Here is a 10,282-nt window from a genome sequence, read left to right as displayed (position 1 = left end):
TTTTTCTGTGGAGAAAAAACATTTAATCCTCTTACTAGCAAGAGTAAGCAGTTTTATCGCTTTTTGTCTATGAAAGTTAAACCTTCGAGGGAATTTATAAAACAGAAAGAGGATTTTGACCTGGACGATTCAACTCAGTGCTGCTAATGCTTTTCGTAACATTAAACCGTATTCATCTGAAACTTTTATTAAAAGTTTTTAGTTTGAATTATTTGCTGATACCTTTCATCAGTGAGGAAGGACCAGAAACGGTTCATCACCTATTCTATGAATGTTCTTTCTCCTATCGTTTTTGGAAACAGTTTAAAAATTTCTGGTTTATGCTCTCAGGAAAGTATGTAGAATTCACCTTGAAAGATGTTTTTGTCGGTAGACAAGTTGGAGAATCTGACCAATTATTAAACTATCTGTTTATTCTTGCTAAACTTCATATTTGGAATTGTCGTAAACGTAGAGTACCCCCAAATTTGGAAATTTTTAAAGCAATGCTGGATGTGAAATACAGAACGGAAATGTATCTTGCCTCTAAGAATAATAAGGTAAAACAATTTCAGGCTAAATGACAATTTTTTATCAATTTTAGAGATATTCGATATAATTAATTAATTAGTTTTAAGTAATGGAGGTGTTATTGGTGACCTGTTATTAATTGCAGTGTACTTATCGCTATAAATGGAAACAAAATGTGGGGAAAAAAAGGTTATGTATTATTTATATACAGTTAATTAAATCTCTTTGAGCAGCCAAAAAAAAAGGAGTTTTACTACTCTCCATGGACTGGGGGGTTTATTTAAGGACGGTGCCTACTTTTGTTACTGCGCATACGTTTTGCGCATCTCGAGATACTCGGGTTTTCAATGTGTGATGCGTACTAATACAGCGATATTTTTGCACGGTTTAAAACTATCCAGAGAAAGCAGAACTTAGCAAGTGCCCTTGGTATCCAAGAAGGAAATTGGGGGTAACCGTGCATTTTTCAGAAATAATAAAGCTTCAATTTGGATAAAAACGCCATACATTGCTTTGTATTTCACTGATTTTTAGAATAATTGACGCTTAATTATCTCCAAAAAATGCGTGGTTATCCCCAATTTTCTTTTTGGATTTCAATAGCCCTTGCTGAGATCTGCTTTCCCTTCACAGTCATAACTACACAAAAATACATCCACATTAGTAGGCACCGTCCTTAATTCACCCCGTTTAATTCCCCAGAGAATAGAAAAACTGAAACGCTAGTTAAGTTGCTTTTGGTTGAGGAGCGAGGGAACGCTTGATTTTCCTTGACAAGGTTTCAATTTTATGCAAAATAATGACTAAAAAGCATGATATCCTGCAAGAATTGGTTTATCATCCTAAATTTCGATTCCAACCCGTTTGGACATGAAATTAAACTCACACGATTTCACATTTCTGTGTTGGATGAGACACATAAGAAATCCATATGTTTCGAGCGATTTAAATTCGGTTTCTACAATTTTAAGAGATAACCAACGCACTCAACGCCACACCAGAATGAAACTGAAACAAACTTTAATGGCAGTTATCTTCCACTCGTTACATTTGTCGTTATTGAGAACTACACCTATTCTAGTCAATCATAGTTTAGTTTTTCCTAATCAAAGCTCACAAAACTTGTTGAAACAGGCTAAAAACTTGTTTCCAGGTCACTTTTTTGCCTTTTTGATGCTTTTCACGGAAGCAGTCAAGCCCATGTCCGCTGGAGAGTTGTAGGACTGACCTTGATTCAAAACCGCTGGCGGCTCCTCGCTATAGTTAATGGCTGTATATGCTTGCCAGTCTCCAGCGGCATTGCCGACTTGGATAGAATTGACACCTTTTGGGAACTCATTTGTCAGGTTGGGCATATCCCCTGTGATAGCCTAAATAGTTTGAAAATATGTGATTAGATCGTAATTATCAATATCAGCATTTTGCAGATCATGTGTTTTGGGTATCTTTAAAATTATCTTATCTAGCTGAGTTGAGCTGGAAGATAAACTGAATGACAATAAAACCAATAAAGAATTATGCCTTCGATTTCTTCGAATTTTATAAAGAGCTCGATATAAATTCAGAGTGATGTTTCGGCTTTACCTCCGGCTTCCCACCTTGGTTTGCGTCTGGATAAAGTGTTACCGCTTTGCTATTAGACATGATCTAAAATGAAAAGAAAATGTATTGTTAAAAACAGGTTGATTTTATGGCTCGAAAATCGTCAGTTTCACTCTCATCAAAAGCCAAACTCACAATTATTCAGCAGACTACAAATTTGTACTAGCTAGTGTCAAGAAAGGCGCTTGAAATACTTTATGAAAACTTTACCTTGTGAGGTTGTTGAAGCTTCAGTTGGATCAGTGCTGAGATGTATCTGAAATAAAGATCCAGAAGATCCGTAAAGATGTGTTAGGTGGAAGCCTTTTTATTGCTTTGGGAACAATGCACCCACACATGTAATGAATGCGGTCGTTTCCTGCTACCAAATATGGTCACAAAAACTAGAGCCAAAATTTTAACCATCAATCATATCTGTCAAGTCCATTGAGGGAGAAACTAATAAACAATTTACTGCATTGGCTAAGGCTTGACCTCCTTAACCTCAATCACATGCAATGGAACTCATGACTACTCACGCCTACACAATAACAGTCACCTGAGATCAGCCAAATAAGCTTCTTTCTTTAAACAAGCTCCGCCCAAGCTTGCCAAGAAAACATGTTTATTTTTGGATGAAGGAAATTTCTTGTGGTCGGCTAACTGTCAAAGGCTAACTGCCAAACGAAGCAATTTTCTTTCTTTAAACAAGCTCCGCCCAAGCTTCAGTGTCAAGAAAACACGTTTATTTTTGGATAAAGGAAAATTCTTTTGGTCGGCCGCTAACTGTCGAAGGTATGTCCAAATGAACCAATTTTCTCGAATATCATGACAAAACACTTATGAATTTGTTCAAATCCATTAGACAAGAATTCGATGAATTTTATTGACATTAAAAGAGAATAAAACTCGGTAAATACACGGCTGACGTAAAGAATCTTAAAAATTGCATGCACAATGACTTTTGTTACTACATCCAACGCCTATTAAAATCCTGCAAAAATGTCGTTTCTGCTAAACCACAGGCATTCATCCTACATTAAATAAATTCTTAATGGAGAACGAAGGACATTGCGAAACTCTATTTTCAAATTAAGAGCTATCTGATATAATCTATTTCCTACAACTCCTATCTTGGATGCAACTCATACACAGATTTAAGGAAGCTCCTATTCGTAAAGGCGCAGTACAGACAAAGTGTTCCTACAAGTAATATGCTGATATAACGAACACTGTTTGCACTTTACTCCCCTGGGCCCAGTTATTCAAAGCTCAATAAGCTTATCAATAAAGATTCTTCCATCAGAGTTTTGAGTTAGACTTTTGTTTACCGTCAGCTTAAAATTTGCTTTTGAAAACAATTTTAGCGAGCAAGATGAAAACCTCGGTTAACTTTTAATCATGGATTAACGTTAATCGGCTTCCGAACAACCGGCCGGACCCTGATCGGCAAATGATATCGAACCCAAGGCTTTGATACTGTTTTGGGACAATTTTATTTGTTTTCAAAGGCCCGGTTCAATTGCCGCACTTTACATGAGCCGAATAGAATTCAATGAATTAAGTTCACGTGAAATACGGCGTCTGAATCAATTCAGAACTGCCGATCTAATTCGGATTGTCTCAGCTATTTTTCCCGCCTGGCTCAGCTGGGAATAACGACTGTTGACCGGCTTTGATTCAGACGCCGTACTTCACATGAGCCGAATCAAATGCATAAATTATTACAAATACACAATTTTCTTCAGTCATAATATGCTTCAGTGTATTAATTTCGGCTGAGTTAAGTCTGAATCAATTCAGCTCGGATTAATAATTTGGGTTGGTCTTAATTCGAATTCGATTCGGCTCATGTGAAGTACGGCGTCTGAACCGTACCTAGAGATAACTTGATCCAAATTGTTATGACCAAGCTTACCAATGCATATCAAAATAGAACTTCAAAGCAGTAAATCGATTCGAGCGAAGAAAAAATTCTGCTTTAGATAGTGATGTAAAAAACGTTGTTTTCAGGTTGCCTTATACATGGAACTTCGCATAGACAACAGCGACCTAAGCGATTGTCCTTCATCTATTTGAGCGAAATTCGTAGCTCAATATAGCGATATAGCAAAAGAGAGTCTAGTCATTCAGCCCTCTTTGTACCCTGTGAGTTCGCTCATATACGTGATAAAAAGAATAAAACGAAAAACAGCCCTTCCAATTCTATACAATACGCATACTGTACTCTCTCATCGCTCTACAGCCTCTTTAGAAACTAGCCCGGCTCTTATCTAGAAGTACTGGAGTTTGTTTACCCACACCTACACAATAGAAGTGTATTTTGGAGTGGTACGTGATATAGGAGTCACATGAGATCAGCCAGATAAGCTTCTTTCTTTAAACAAGCTCCGCTCAAGCTTGCCAAGAAAACACGTTTATTTTTGGATAAAGGAAAATTCTTGTGGTCGGCTAACTGTCAAAGGTGTGGCCAAATGAAGCAATTTTCTCTAATATCAAAACAAAACACATTAGACAAGAATTCGATGCATTTTATTTTCCACATAATTGGAAATCAACTTAAACGAGAATAAAACTCGATATATACACGGCTAACGTAAGATAATGTAAAGAATCTTAAAAATTGCATGCACGATGATTCACATTGTTACTGCATCCAACGCCTATTAAAATCCCGTAGAATGTCGTTTCTGTTAAACTATCACAGGCATTCATCCTACATTAAATAAATTCTTGTTGGAGAACGAAGGACATTGCGTAACGCTGTCTTCAAATTGAGAACTATCTGATATAACCTATATACTACAACTCCTATCTTAGATGCAACTCATACCCAGATTTAAGGAATTGAAGCGTTCACATGAGCCGAATAGAATTCAATAAATTAAGTTCAAGTGAAGTACGGCGAATCTATTTAGAACGGCCGATCTAATTCGGATCGGCTCAGCTGTTTTTCCCTGACTCAGCCGCGAATAACGACTGTTGACCGGCTTTGATTCAGACGCCGTACTTCACATGAGCCGAATCAAATGCATAAATTATTACAAATCTACAATTTTCTTCAGTCATAATATGCTTCAGTGTATTAATTTCGGCTGAATTAAGTCTGAATCAATTCAGCTCGGATTAATAATTTGGGTTGGTCTTAATTCGAATTCGATTCGGCTCATGTGAAGTACGGCGTCTGAACCGTACCTAGAGATAACTTGATCTAACTTGTTATGACCAAGCTTACCAATGTATATCAAAATAGAACTTCAAAGTGGAAAATCGATTCGAGCGAACAGAAAATTTTGCTTTAGAAAGTGATGTAAAAAAACGTTATTTTCAGATTATCTTGTACAGAGAACTTCGTATAGATAACAGCGATTGTCCTTCATCTATTTGAGCGAACTTCGTAGCTCATGATCAATATAACGATATAGCAAAAGAGAGTCTAGTCATTCAACCCTTTTTGTACCCTGTGAGTTCGCTCATAAACGTGAAATACTGAAAGAATAAAACGAAAAACAGCCCTTCCAATTCTATACAATACGCATACTGTATTCTCCCATCGCTCCACAGTCGCTTTAGAAACTAGCCCGGTTCTTATCTAGAAGTACTGAAGTTTGTTTGCACAAAATTTGAATTAATATCTGCCTGAATGGGTGACGGAAAGGAAAACTATTAAGCTGCGTCACCGATTGACACTGACCTCCCCATGATAACGGCGATATAGCGTTATCAAACCAAACCTGTTCAGTTTTGTCTTCGAAAATACCGTACGGTAAGATATTAATGGTATTACTAAGTTCCGAATCACATAAGACTTCAGTGCGAAAAGGAAAGAGCTGGAGAAAAGAAAAATGCAGAAACAGAAACTTCAGCACTCGAATCTCTTTTCGTGGCCAATTTACCTTTAGTTATCAACTCTGTTGATAAACCAAACATTCGTCTATTTGTCAAATCTAGAGACACCTGAATATAACGACAAGAGACTTGATTCTCCAATACCATATATCAGACAATCTAAAATATTAGAACTCAGAAATAAGAGCGACATTTACTCTGTTTCTTGACTTCTTTTCACCAAGTATATTTTCATGTAAAGAGTCAGTTTTGAAAACAATATTATAAGCTTATAGTGAAAAGCTGAAAGCGAAGTTAGAACACAATTGGTAAACTGACAATCATTTATTTTGTTGTGTTTGCCGAATTATTGAATCACCTTGTAAACTAACATGACACCCAATATGAGGTAAATGCTTTATCTGGTGTTCAACTTGGTACAAATCACTCTACAGCTCACAACAGCAGTGCGGTGTATAACGACGGCAAATATCACAAAGTGTCATCGATCGTTGTGCGACAACTTCAGTGAAAATATCAGCATTATTCCCAGAGAATCGTTTCATCCTTTTAACAGGACTTCCCAGGCCCAATAATAATTGGCATCTAAACTTGAGTAGTGCCGACCTGGCTCTAAAGTTACCCTCACTCCTTGATAATGGACTTGAGTAAACACCTGCCATTTCATGGCCGTTTCTTCCACAATAATCGACTTGGCTCCATTGGAGAAATCACTCGTCAGGTTCTCTGAGTCTGGAGAATCTTTTTTAAGTTCCTGTAATAAAACCAAGTATTATGATAACGTAATAAAATAACAATATCAGACGAGCATTTATCTTATACTAGAAGCATGCTGTTGACAACTCCAAAAAGTTGGATTTTTTTACAACACCAGGGTTTTACAAGAAAACCAAATGAGGGAGGGCACTAACTAAAAAACTAATGATTCAGTAAACTCGGCAGATTGTAGCCAACTCTCCAGAGATCGTACTTGCAGACATAACTTACCAGAGTGAAAGTTGAAACATTTTCTTTTCCTCCGTAAGAAGAACTCAACACTTTATGGACTTTTAAATAAAATATAATTTAGGAAATAATTTTGTCCCTTAGCAATAAACAGTATTGTTTTATGGTCGTGCAAATAAAAGTACTTGTTCTTTTTATATAAATTTCAAGATTAAGTTAGTTAACACTCCCAATAGGCTAGCACAGACTACAGCATTTTGGGTACTTTTGCGAGATAGCAAAAAGCCGTGGCTTACAAGAATGCAATATTGTTCAGAGTTGATCCTTGCTCTCTGTAGACAAACTCTGATCCGTTTGATTTTTCTTTCTGAAGACGAATCTGGTCTCTTAAGCGATGAAATAAGAAAGGAAAAGCGCGAGGTTGTTTGGCCACCAGGGCGAAGAACTCAAAATCCTTGTCGGTTTTAAACCCTTTTAAATCCTTTAAATCCTGTTTAAATCCTTGTCTTCAATCTATAGTAACATTGGTTTAAGCCTTACTTTTGTTTTGCCGCCGTATCCTTCATCCTCATACAATACCACAGTTGCAGTCTGTAACAAATAAAAATAATTATTTAACCACGCTGTTTCTGATGTTTTCATGCGTAATCATAGCATGTAACATTAGAAAAATGCGACTGTATAACCCTGGTAAAGCAATCTAGTTCTCGTTTTGGTCAAAATCTGGGGCTCCATTGTATTTTATTTCGTTCGTCAGTGCGAAAATTAGACTATCTTCAGGATTAGGCAATCCTGGGTTAAATACAGAACTGTATTACCTGAGAAATAGCCGTTTATTATCTGAACACAGCACATCAAGTAACTAATACTTCAGGGGGCACCCAACGACCAGCTTCACTTCGGTGGATACCTATTTGGAAGGCCTTAATCGACTCGGAAATTTTGATATTGTCTTAAAGAAAATCTTAAGTTTTCTTCGGCAAAATGCCAGCTCAATATTTCGTAACACTGGGCCGGAAAACCAATTCCTTTCATTTTCCAATGGGGCAAATGTTTTGTTAAGATGCGAAAAATGGACCTAGCCAGGTTCTCTTGTGGTTTAGAGTCCATCTTAACAATCACTTTAGAGGACTACTACAAACTTATAGTCCACCATGATTTGTCAATTATTTTATATTTTACGTAGTCTAATTAATTCTATGATGAATTTTCTTTTCTTTTTTTTTTTTCTTTTTTCTTTTCTTCTTCTTCTTCTTTTTTTTTTTTTAGCTTAGGAGATACGTTCCAATTGGGACTCTGCCCTGATCGTCTCTCCGGTCATGCCACAGCATTGTTATTCTTCTTCTTTTTCTAATGTCATATGTCAACTTATGTATTTATTTCTTTGGGACGAATTACAATAAACTAAACTAAACTAAACTAAACTAAACTAAATGGAAACCTAGCATTTTATGTAACACCGAACAACAGCTAGTGAATTAGGCTAAATCAGCTAAAGCATCCGAGCACAACCAATCAGTATTAGGTTACACAAATTCATCTTTAAGAGGGCACAAAACGGGATCTGGGAACACTGGAGACAACATTTAAGTATTGTGATGAAAAATTTGCCTTCCCTATTCTCTTTAGCATTCGAAATTTTAAGTTGTAATTCCAGCGGGAAGTTGGATTGTTTCAAGCGTGATTTCCATCATTGCCGTTTATATTAAACTGATTTATAGTTCAGTTCAAGCCCCAATTTATACAAATTTTACCTTATCGGCAGCGAATCTCCGCATGCTCTTTACAGGATTTCCTAAGCCCATGGCATCTAAACTTGTGTAGCGCCGACCGGGATCTAAGAAGACTTTTGCTCCGTGATAACCCACTTTATTGGTAAACACTAGCCATTTCTTCGCGTTTTCGTGCATTATAATCGAGTTCACTTCGTTTGGAAAGTCAGGCGTCAGGTCGTTTCAATCTAAGGAATCTTAATGTAATTCCTACAATGTAAAAGACGATTTTAATGACTGCAAGAAGTACAGTTAATAGTGAAAAAAATGGAGATCATGCAGGATTTTCGTCTATCCCTTAGTGCCTATTCCTTTAGTCTCGAGATAATGTCAAAAGAGAACTATCCTGATTTAATTTTAAATTGGGGGTACAGAAGAGTAGAGTGGCCCATACCTGTTCGCCTTAACCGCCTCAGAAATTTGGATTTAATTTTGAACAACAACAAGCGTTTTCTTTGGTATACTGTCTCACCTACAATTTTCGTGACACTGAGAAAATTACTTCCTATTATTTTGAAGGGACAGAAAATGCCGTTAAGAGTGCGAAACAAGACTTGCTATAAAATTTCAGAACATGATCTAACCGCCCTTCAAGGAGACAGCTGAAGGAGACTAAAAAATTCAGCCGAAGTCAGAGATCCGAGCAGATCAAACTGTATTAGCGTACATAAATATCTCTTTTCAAGGCCCCAAAACGAGCTTGGGAAACAAGAGATGATATTTGAAGCATTTTGCTTAAATTTTCTGATTGGGTGTCCCTGAAGTCTTCATTATACAAAAACTCTGGGAACGTTATGTTACACAGTGTACTATGCTTCAATATTTCAGTTCGCATCATGTCTATACACTTCCAACAATTTACTCTGCATGTCTTAGCACAGAACTTAGTCACATCAGTTACCCTGACAATACGCTTTTATAACTGGTTATGTCTTACTTGCTCTTTCCCGCCGTATCCTTAATTCCCAAATAAAAAACCAGTCACTTGAGTCATGGTCTGAAAGGCAAACATTATGGATTAATGACCACTGATACGAACTTAGTCCGATTTTTTTTTTTTGGAAAAACTCTTCTTCCAGGCTACGCAAACCTCATGTTATAGCTGAATAAAAATTGTTGAGCAATTGCTAGTTTAACAACCAGCAAATTCAAGTGAAAGCAACGATCAATTTCCTTTTGTTCCCAGTGATCGTCTCTTCAGTTTTCAATTAACGATTGAAAACCCATACAGAGGATTGTCAAAAACAGGATATTTTTAAGTCATATTTTATTATTAAAGTGAATCGAGCCGTTATATCGCGATAGAAAAGCGACAAAATTCTAATTTGTTAGGTATTTGCTCGTTACAATAAGCATTTTATTGCTGAATCAGTCATCTTGCCGCTTATGAATACTCAGAACGAGGGCTTGTTTGGCAGTAGTTTAGCGACCAACATTAGATCAACCCAGGGGATGTCGACTGCCGCCTTAAAAATGTTAAATTAGAAAATACAAAAATTAAATTAATCATATCAATATAGTGAAAACCAAAGAAATTTTGCATTCAGGAGTAAAACTGAAATATGTGGAGGAAATAAAACGAAGGTTTACTAAATATCTAAATATAAGAGTCCTTATAGCGTTCG

At 36.6% G+C, this 10,282-nt stretch overlaps 1 pseudogene; it reads right to left on the bottom strand.

Annotated features, from left to right (window-relative positions):
• Positions 1-1,664: 1,664 nt before the first annotated feature.
• On the bottom strand, positions 1,665-9,526 carry LOC146462972 (uncharacterized; annotated as a pseudogene).
• Positions 9,527-10,282: the final 756 nt, after the last annotated feature.

This window comes from Pavona decussata, unplaced genomic scaffold (assembly GCF_977016875.1).
Source record: "Pavona decussata unplaced genomic scaffold, jaPavDecu1.1 SCAFFOLD_182, whole genome shotgun sequence".
Classification (NCBI taxonomy): Eukaryota; Metazoa; Cnidaria; class Anthozoa; order Scleractinia; family Agariciidae; genus Pavona; species Pavona decussata.
This window is presented reverse-complemented; position numbering and strand designations above follow the sequence as displayed.